Source organism: Palaemon carinicauda, unplaced genomic scaffold, assembly GCF_036898095.1.
Source record: "Palaemon carinicauda isolate YSFRI2023 unplaced genomic scaffold, ASM3689809v2 scaffold501, whole genome shotgun sequence".
NCBI lineage: Eukaryota > Metazoa > Arthropoda > Malacostraca > Decapoda > Palaemonidae > Palaemon > Palaemon carinicauda.
Window position 1 is genome coordinate 115,278 of NW_027171764.1, and position 7,759 is coordinate 123,036.

At 37.4% G+C, this 7,759-nt stretch overlaps 1 long non-coding RNA gene across 1 annotated transcript; it reads right to left on the reverse strand.

Annotated features, from left to right (window-relative positions):
• Positions 1–1,110: 1,110 nt before the first annotated feature.
• Positions 1,111–5,078, reverse strand: LOC137637041 (uncharacterized). The gene is made up of 2 exons (XR_011043359.1): positions 4,913–5,078; positions 1,111–2,087 (listed from the first exon to the last, which is right to left on the reverse strand). It is a non-coding gene; the product is annotated as an uncharacterized lncRNA (long non-coding RNA).
• Between the last annotated feature and the right edge of the window lie 2,681 nt (positions 5,079–7,759).

Consider the following 7,759-nt stretch of genomic DNA (forward strand, 5'->3'; position numbering starts at 1 on the left):
CGCAATGTTATGTAAATGGCAAATGTTTTTTGTTTGTTTAATTTTTGTTTGTGAACATTACGCAAAATCTACTGAACCAATTTCAATAAAACTTGGTGGATATGTGGGGTATGACCCAAGGATAAATCCATTACATTTTGAAGAAAATACATCAATGTATAAGTACGCAGTGGAGTTAAGAGCAAAATAAGACTGCTTGGCGTGGCGAAGGCATGCTCTCTACTGAGAGACCCTCTAATTAATATTGCCCCTAACATTCACCTGTGGTATAGTGTAATAAGTCCCAGTTACAGCAGTAACGCTTCAGTCTTACACTATCATATATGAACAAATAATTCTGAAAAACTCTTTTGGAAGTTTTATTTACCTACTTTTAGTCTGTTTCCTTGAATCTCTAAAATCCCAATGTCCAAAATCTTCCAGTTTGCCACCATCTAATTTCCCTGTCATTTGAGAAAGACAACTTGTTGGTAATCATGCATAAAATTTCCTTAAAATAACATAATCTTTTATCTCTAACACCATAGACAATGGCAGCTCTGGGTAGAGTATAATTGGAGATTTTCAAAAGAGTCGATTCACGGTTTACGTCAAGATTCAGACTGTGGTAGATTTTCACCGAGGGGCACTTGAATAAGTCTGTATGGAGATTTGGAGGATCACAAAGGCCTTGCCCCACCCTCCGGGGGTGCCACAAGTTGAATGGGGGCTTGGGCCGACCTGAACGTATACTGTACTGTCTTCAGAGTATATTTGGTCTCTCGAGACACTGTCCCTTTCCATGGACTGTCTTCACAGTATGTTTGGTCTCAAAACACTGTACCTTTCCACGGACTGTCTTTGAAGTATGTTTGGTGTCTCGAGACGCAGTCCTTTCCACTGACTGTCTTTAGAGTAGACAGTTTTTAGAGTAAATTTGGTCTCTCAAGACATTGTCCCTTTCCACAGACTGCCTTGGAGTATGTATGGTCTCTTGAGACACTGTCCCTTTCAACTGACTTGTCTTCAGAGTAGGTTTCATTTCTCATGACACAGTCCCTTTACACTGACTGTCACCAGCATACAGTGTAAAACTCACATGAAAAATAAGGATACTAAGATACTGTAAACATTCATTGGCCAATTTATTAAGAGCATTACAGAAAAATTGTTGTACTAACAATTCCTGTACCAATTTCCATAAATAAGCTACAGTTGAAAGAAAAAGCTAACATACCTTTTCAGAGAGCAATTTAAATATACACACTGTACATTCAAAGGAAATATTGTGACTAAAATTCTCAAGTAATATATAGTGCGCGCTTCTACGATCTTTGGCCTAATATATGTAATGTATATGAAAGTAACAGATGGAATCATTTCACATAAAATGATATAGCGTACATAACTAAGTTCATATCACAATTTCAAAGGTATCATAAAAAGCTCCATTTCATTCACAATTGATCTGCTTGTATAAATACCACATATATTTTAATATAAAATATTGAAATAACAATAACATTATTCTCCCTCTGATGGAGAAAACATAAACGGGTGTTTATCCTATACACAAGATTGGAATGTACTTCCTGTTTGTATTATAAAACCCCACAATTAAATACAGTAGATATTTTACTTCACCTGGGAATATTTTCTTGTGTTCAAATGCTAAATCAACTTCAAAAAGATATTTCTCTCCACCCCTTTCAAGTTTAACTCAATGACTGTATACGCAAATCTAATGTATAAACAACCCATGAAAAGCAGACCCCAATTCAATTAAGAGCTTGAACGGGGGCATTCCCGACACAGCGAAGAACATGCTTTTTCATGTTGCTTCTGTCGTTGGACCTCCGGCCGCACTGCGGACACCGGAAGTTCTTCACGCCCGTGTGGACCGTCAAATGCCTACGGAAGTTACTCCTGTCGTTAGTGCCGTAACTGCAGAAGGGACAGCGATATCTTACAACGACCGAAGGCGAATGGGTAGCGCAGTGCAAAAGCCACTGGCTCCGACTGACGCACACGTGACCGCAGACCGAACATGTGAACGGGCCCGTGTCGACATCGGCCCTCCCCGTTCCTGCCAGCCTGCTGTCACCCACCTATGGAGAGGAGACACATTGTAGCAGCTGCCTTGACAAATGCACGACATAACACCACCACCACAAATGTCACTCAGAAAAATAGGGAGCAATCAAATCACAATGAGGGTACAGAGTAAAAATGCGATTATACTGTACTTCATTATTTTTGTTTCACAAGAACATCAGCAACTATAAATCAACTGATGAACAGTACTTTGATATTATTGTGGCATACAGCAGCATATATAATGTTACTTTTTTACTCATTCCATGCCTTGGAGATGACAAAGATACGAGAAAATATTTATAATGGTTTTTAAACTATATTTTGGAGTACAATAGCCAAGAACATGATGCATAGTTTATCCAAAGGTAAGTTATCTGTGCAAGAAACTTTATCCACTTGAGAAGTCTCTCAGACGCACTCCTTCAAATAATAAAAAGAGTAAAAGTTGTTTCCCTCATGAACAAACCCCCATTTGTAAAGAACGAGGCCTACGTTAGTTAAGGAACAATTCATATTTCAAAGTTATTAATGTGAATATGCTCTACTTCAACCATCTATAACAACAAAAGTTTACTTTCACTTACACTGAATAGAGAAGAAAACAAGAGGCAGGCAAACCTTCATCCTATCTTGAAAACAACTTAAGAAACAGGTCAGAAGAGAAAGTTTTAAAGTCGCAAAAGACCTGACTCGGAAGACAGTAACGATTTCAATAATGACCATAAATAAGACTACTTTATATCTGTGATACCCAATGATTGTTCAATTAAATCTTGTTGATTCCAAGTTGAATTATCTAGTATAACAGAACTATGGTACAAATTACCTTCCAAAAAGGATAACACAACTATCAGACAAGCTTTCTTTCCCTTTTGTGGGACATGCCAAAACAAAACCGAGCCGCTGGAAAAGGACATAGAAACAAGAAACACAAGTGATGAAGAACGACTGGGTCATAATTAAGTATATTAATCATTATCGACATTACAATTCAGTTCTGGTAGAACTTTCATTGCTATACAGTACACTATCTATTGCCATTTCAGAGGTTATGACATGAAATGAGTGTCCTACTTTTTCATTCTGGATCCCAGCTCCTTTTCATATTTGTATTTTATTAATGTTTTCCAAAATTTACTACATTTTGGTCCTTCTACAATGAACGGTAGTTGCAAACATATTGCTTCATTGGCTAGCTGTTACCCTCTTATTATTTTTATCAGTTGTACCTACATTAAGGCATTGGTTGCCTTATAAACCCTCTCCAATGCACTCTATCAAAGGCATCTTCTTCCACCAAATCTTTTCCCTCCATATCTTCCTTCACCTTACCTCGCCATCTACATCTCTGCCCCCTACTTGATCTTTTCCCCTTAACCGGTTCCTCCTAAGCCCTCCTCACCCTCCCCACCATCCATTCTCTACACGTGCCCCCACCATCTCAATCGTGATTCGTGACACTCTTATCGCCTCTATAATCCTTACTACACCTTCCTGTCTTCTTCATTTTCCAATCTTCCAAGCAGCGATAATCACATACTCCACATCGGCATTCTCATCTCTATTCCCTCAAGCTTTGCTCCAGTTTTTGTCTTGGAGCCCATGCTTTCGATCCATACATTAAACACTGTTCTTATTACTGTGCTAGATATCTCGACTTTTAGCTTGATTGGCATTTTCCTATCATATACCACTCTTGCTACCTCCCTCCACTTTTCCCTTGTCTGCTTTCATTATTCTCAACTTCAACCTCACACCTTCCCTCTTGACTCACAGTAGACCTCAAGCAGTTTCTCATCCTTCTCAAAAACTCATTAATCACTGAAATTTCTGTATTGTGGTACTCTCAGAGTTGTCTAGAAGGTAGAAGTGGTCAACAGCTCAAAAAGGTTGCAAACCCATTTTAGGTGTTCTTTAAAAGGTTGGGAACCCATTTTAGGTACAGTATTCTTCTTTAAAAAAGTAGTGAACCCATTTTAGGTATTCTTAAAATTATCAAGAACCTATTATAGTTGTTATTAAAAATATTCATCATTGTCATCTCCTCCCACGCCTATTGACGTAAAGAGCCTCGGTTAGAGTCATCTCTATCTTCAGCTTTTAAATTAATACTTCATTCATCATCTACTTTCCGCTTCATAAAACTCAGACATGTGGGCCTGGGATTTCCAACTCCTTTAGTGACTTGTGTAGCCCAGTTGAAAATTTGGAGAACTAATCTCTCTTGAGGAGTGCGAAGAGCATGCCCAAATCATCTCCATCTTCCCCTCACCATGATCTCATCCACATATGGCACCTCAGTAATCTCTCTTACAGTTTCATTTCTAATCCTATCCTGCCATTTAACTCCCAATATTCTTCAAAGGGATTTGTTCTCAAATCGACAAAATCTGTTGGATTTTGTTCCATTGTCATACCACAACTCACGTCCGTACAGGAACCAATTTTAGATATTCTTTAAAAAGGTTGGAAACACATTTTAGATATTCATTGACAATGACACGGAGTTAAATGCTATGGTGATTATACAAAACTGCACAAATGGATCCACAATTTTCATCAAAACACATCGAAAGAACTGAATCACATACTTGAATTTATTACATATTTCAACACTTAGACTTCAATGGTTTAAACTTATCAATAGTAAAATACAATTGTGGCTTACTATTTGAGATTAATTTTCTTTTATCACATGATATAAATATACTTTTCATCACAGTGCTGGTTTCAGTCACACTTTTCAGTTGAATAAATGAACTCATTTTGCAATATGTTTGATTGAAAAGATTCAAAAATTTAGTTTTTCTCAAAATATCTCCAGAACTTTTATTACCCATTACTCTTTTCTAAGAGTTCCTGGCCCTTCCAAAAGGTGTCTTCCTTCCCACCATTATCCGTGGGAGTCTTCTCCTTCTCCACCGTTATCCGTACATTAAGGGGTTGGTTACCCGATGCGCCCTATCCAATGCCTTCTATCAAGGGCATCCGCTTCCACCAAACCTCTTCTCTCCTTATCTTCCTTTCACCTTATCTCTCGTCATCTAATTCTCTGCTTCTCTCTTGATCTAACCCCCACAATAACAGGTCCCTCACAAGCCTTCCTCACTCCCCACCCTTCATTATTATTATTATTATTACTATCTAAGCTACAACCCTAGTTGGAAAAGCAAGATGCTATAAGCCCAGGGGCTCCAACAGGGAAAAATAGCCCAGTGAGGAAAGGAAATAAGGAAATAAATAAATGAAGAGAACAAATTAACAATAAATCATTCTAAAAACAGTAACAATGTCAAAACAGACATGTCATATATAAACTATTAACAACATCAAAAACAAATATGTCATAAATAAACTATAAAAGACTCAAGTCCGCCTGGTCAACAAAAAAGCATTTGCTCCAACTTTGAACTTTTGATCCTCAACAAGCGCTCCCGCCAACTCGGTCGTGACACACTTACCACCTCTGTAATCTTTTCTACGCCTGCCATTCAATCTTTACTATGCCTGCCATTCTCATTTCATAATTTTCCAATCTTTCAAGCAGTGATATTCTCATAACCCACCTAAGCATTCTCATCTCTATTCTCTCATGTTTTGCTTCCTCTTTTCATCTTAATGCCTACGTTTCCTATCCACACATTAACACTGGTCTTACTGTACTATAGATCTTGACTTTTAGCTTGTCTTCTCAGTATTTTTTTCAAGCATCTGGAAACAATAGATTACCATCCTGACCTTTCCCACAGAAAGTATTCCAGCTTTAAATCTAAATATTCAAATTACTGCCCTTGTTAATATTTCCTCTGCAGAGGATAATGGAGACACTCTGTAACCACTATGTCTTTGTTTTCTCTGCTAAAGGATCATCTTCATTTACCAACGGTTAGGCGATCTATTCATTTCCCCCAAACTGTTGCAGCTTTCTTTCTTCTCTCCAACCGATGGAATTATTAGTTAGTTACCGGTAGTTAAGTCATCTTTGAGAAGGCCAGTTGAGGCCTTGTTCTGGCTATCGTCTTAGGATGTGATTTCCGTTTTTAGATTAACTTTAAGATCTCCCATAATTAACTTTGTAAAAGTACCTGTAAATGTAGCCAATTTGAGCACTTCAGAAAACTAGATTTATGTTCTTATTTCAAGCTAATATTTTGAGAAATTACCAGTGATCATTTACGTCAGATCTTTTATGAAACTCCACTGAATGCATTAAAATGTGCTCCTTTTTGTGAAATACTTTTATAGAAATATCCTGCCGAAACAATATCAATAATCCTCACTTCCCATTATTTTCACATCTAAATAGCACGCTACATCCATCTATCAAAACATGGCTATCAATTCCTCTACCTTCCCCAATTGCTTGTTATGCATCTAATGCATCTGATGTCTTACTCTATATTGATATTTCAAATTCAGATTGACTCTTGCAAAAGTAGGGTTGCATTCGGTAATCTAGACAAAATTCATGCTTGATAAACACATGCTTACCTTGCTGACCGTACTTTTTCCACATTACTGAACATACCCATCCATATACCAAGGCACTTCCCCCAATTTTTGGGGGCAGCCGACATCAACAAATGAAACAAAAATAAAAAAATAAAAGGGGACCTCTCCTCTTATGTTCCTCTCAGCCTAACAAGGGACTCGACTAATTTCAGCTGGTACTGCTAGGATCCCACAGCCCACACTCCCCCGTTATCCACCACAGATGAAGCTTCATAACGCTGAATCCCCTACTGCTGCCACCTCCGCAGTAATGATTAATGGGGTCGTGTGAAATGAATAACGTAAAAGCAGTTTCTTTCAACCAAGTAATGAAATTATAAACAATTATGATACAGTACCTATAATTACGCTACCGAAGTTGATACGATTGATACTTTTCCAAACCTTCCCCCAACCCAATTACATCATTCAGCCAATCAACATTTAGTCATCAACACTTCTAATAAACAAAGAATCATAGAGCATATTCAGTAATAATTATCAAATTCACACCATCATACTGTTTAGAAGATTAGCATTTGATTCAAGCATTACATATCCCATGAAATGACCCTCTTGAAGTCCAACAACTAGTCATTGTACAATGCCTATACTGTAATCGAAACGTATGTATTTTAGCAAAGAGCCGACGTCCCACCCATGTTTGGGGCGATCATAATCAAACAGTACTGTATAGTATAACAATACACATGACGTCTGAAGTTCAATTGTGAAAGGTACCACAAATTGAAGGGATGGAGTACAATTTCAGATAAACAGTTGAGACATAAACATTTCCGCACTGAAAACATATACTGTACAGTAATTGGGATCTTTTTGCGAGTGTGAACGGTATTTCATAAATTTGCGTTTTTCCACATTCAAGTACACATAGTTAAAACGGTTGCCAGCTTTACTACACTATGAGCCATTTCTTATTTAAAAAGCAGCAGACTGAACTGAAAAACTGTAATGTATTAAATATTTACCGCAAAGTAGTCTTCAATTAAATCCCGCGTCAAGAGAAATTGTTAAAGCATTACTTTTTTACCAGTACATATTTCCAAATACAGGACTACGTGGCCAAAAAGCAACACAGTATACAAATATTAAGTAACAGAGATATGGGAAAGTAAAACAATAATATTTTTAGTTTTTTCAACCTTTATTTTATTCTAAGATTATTATATAA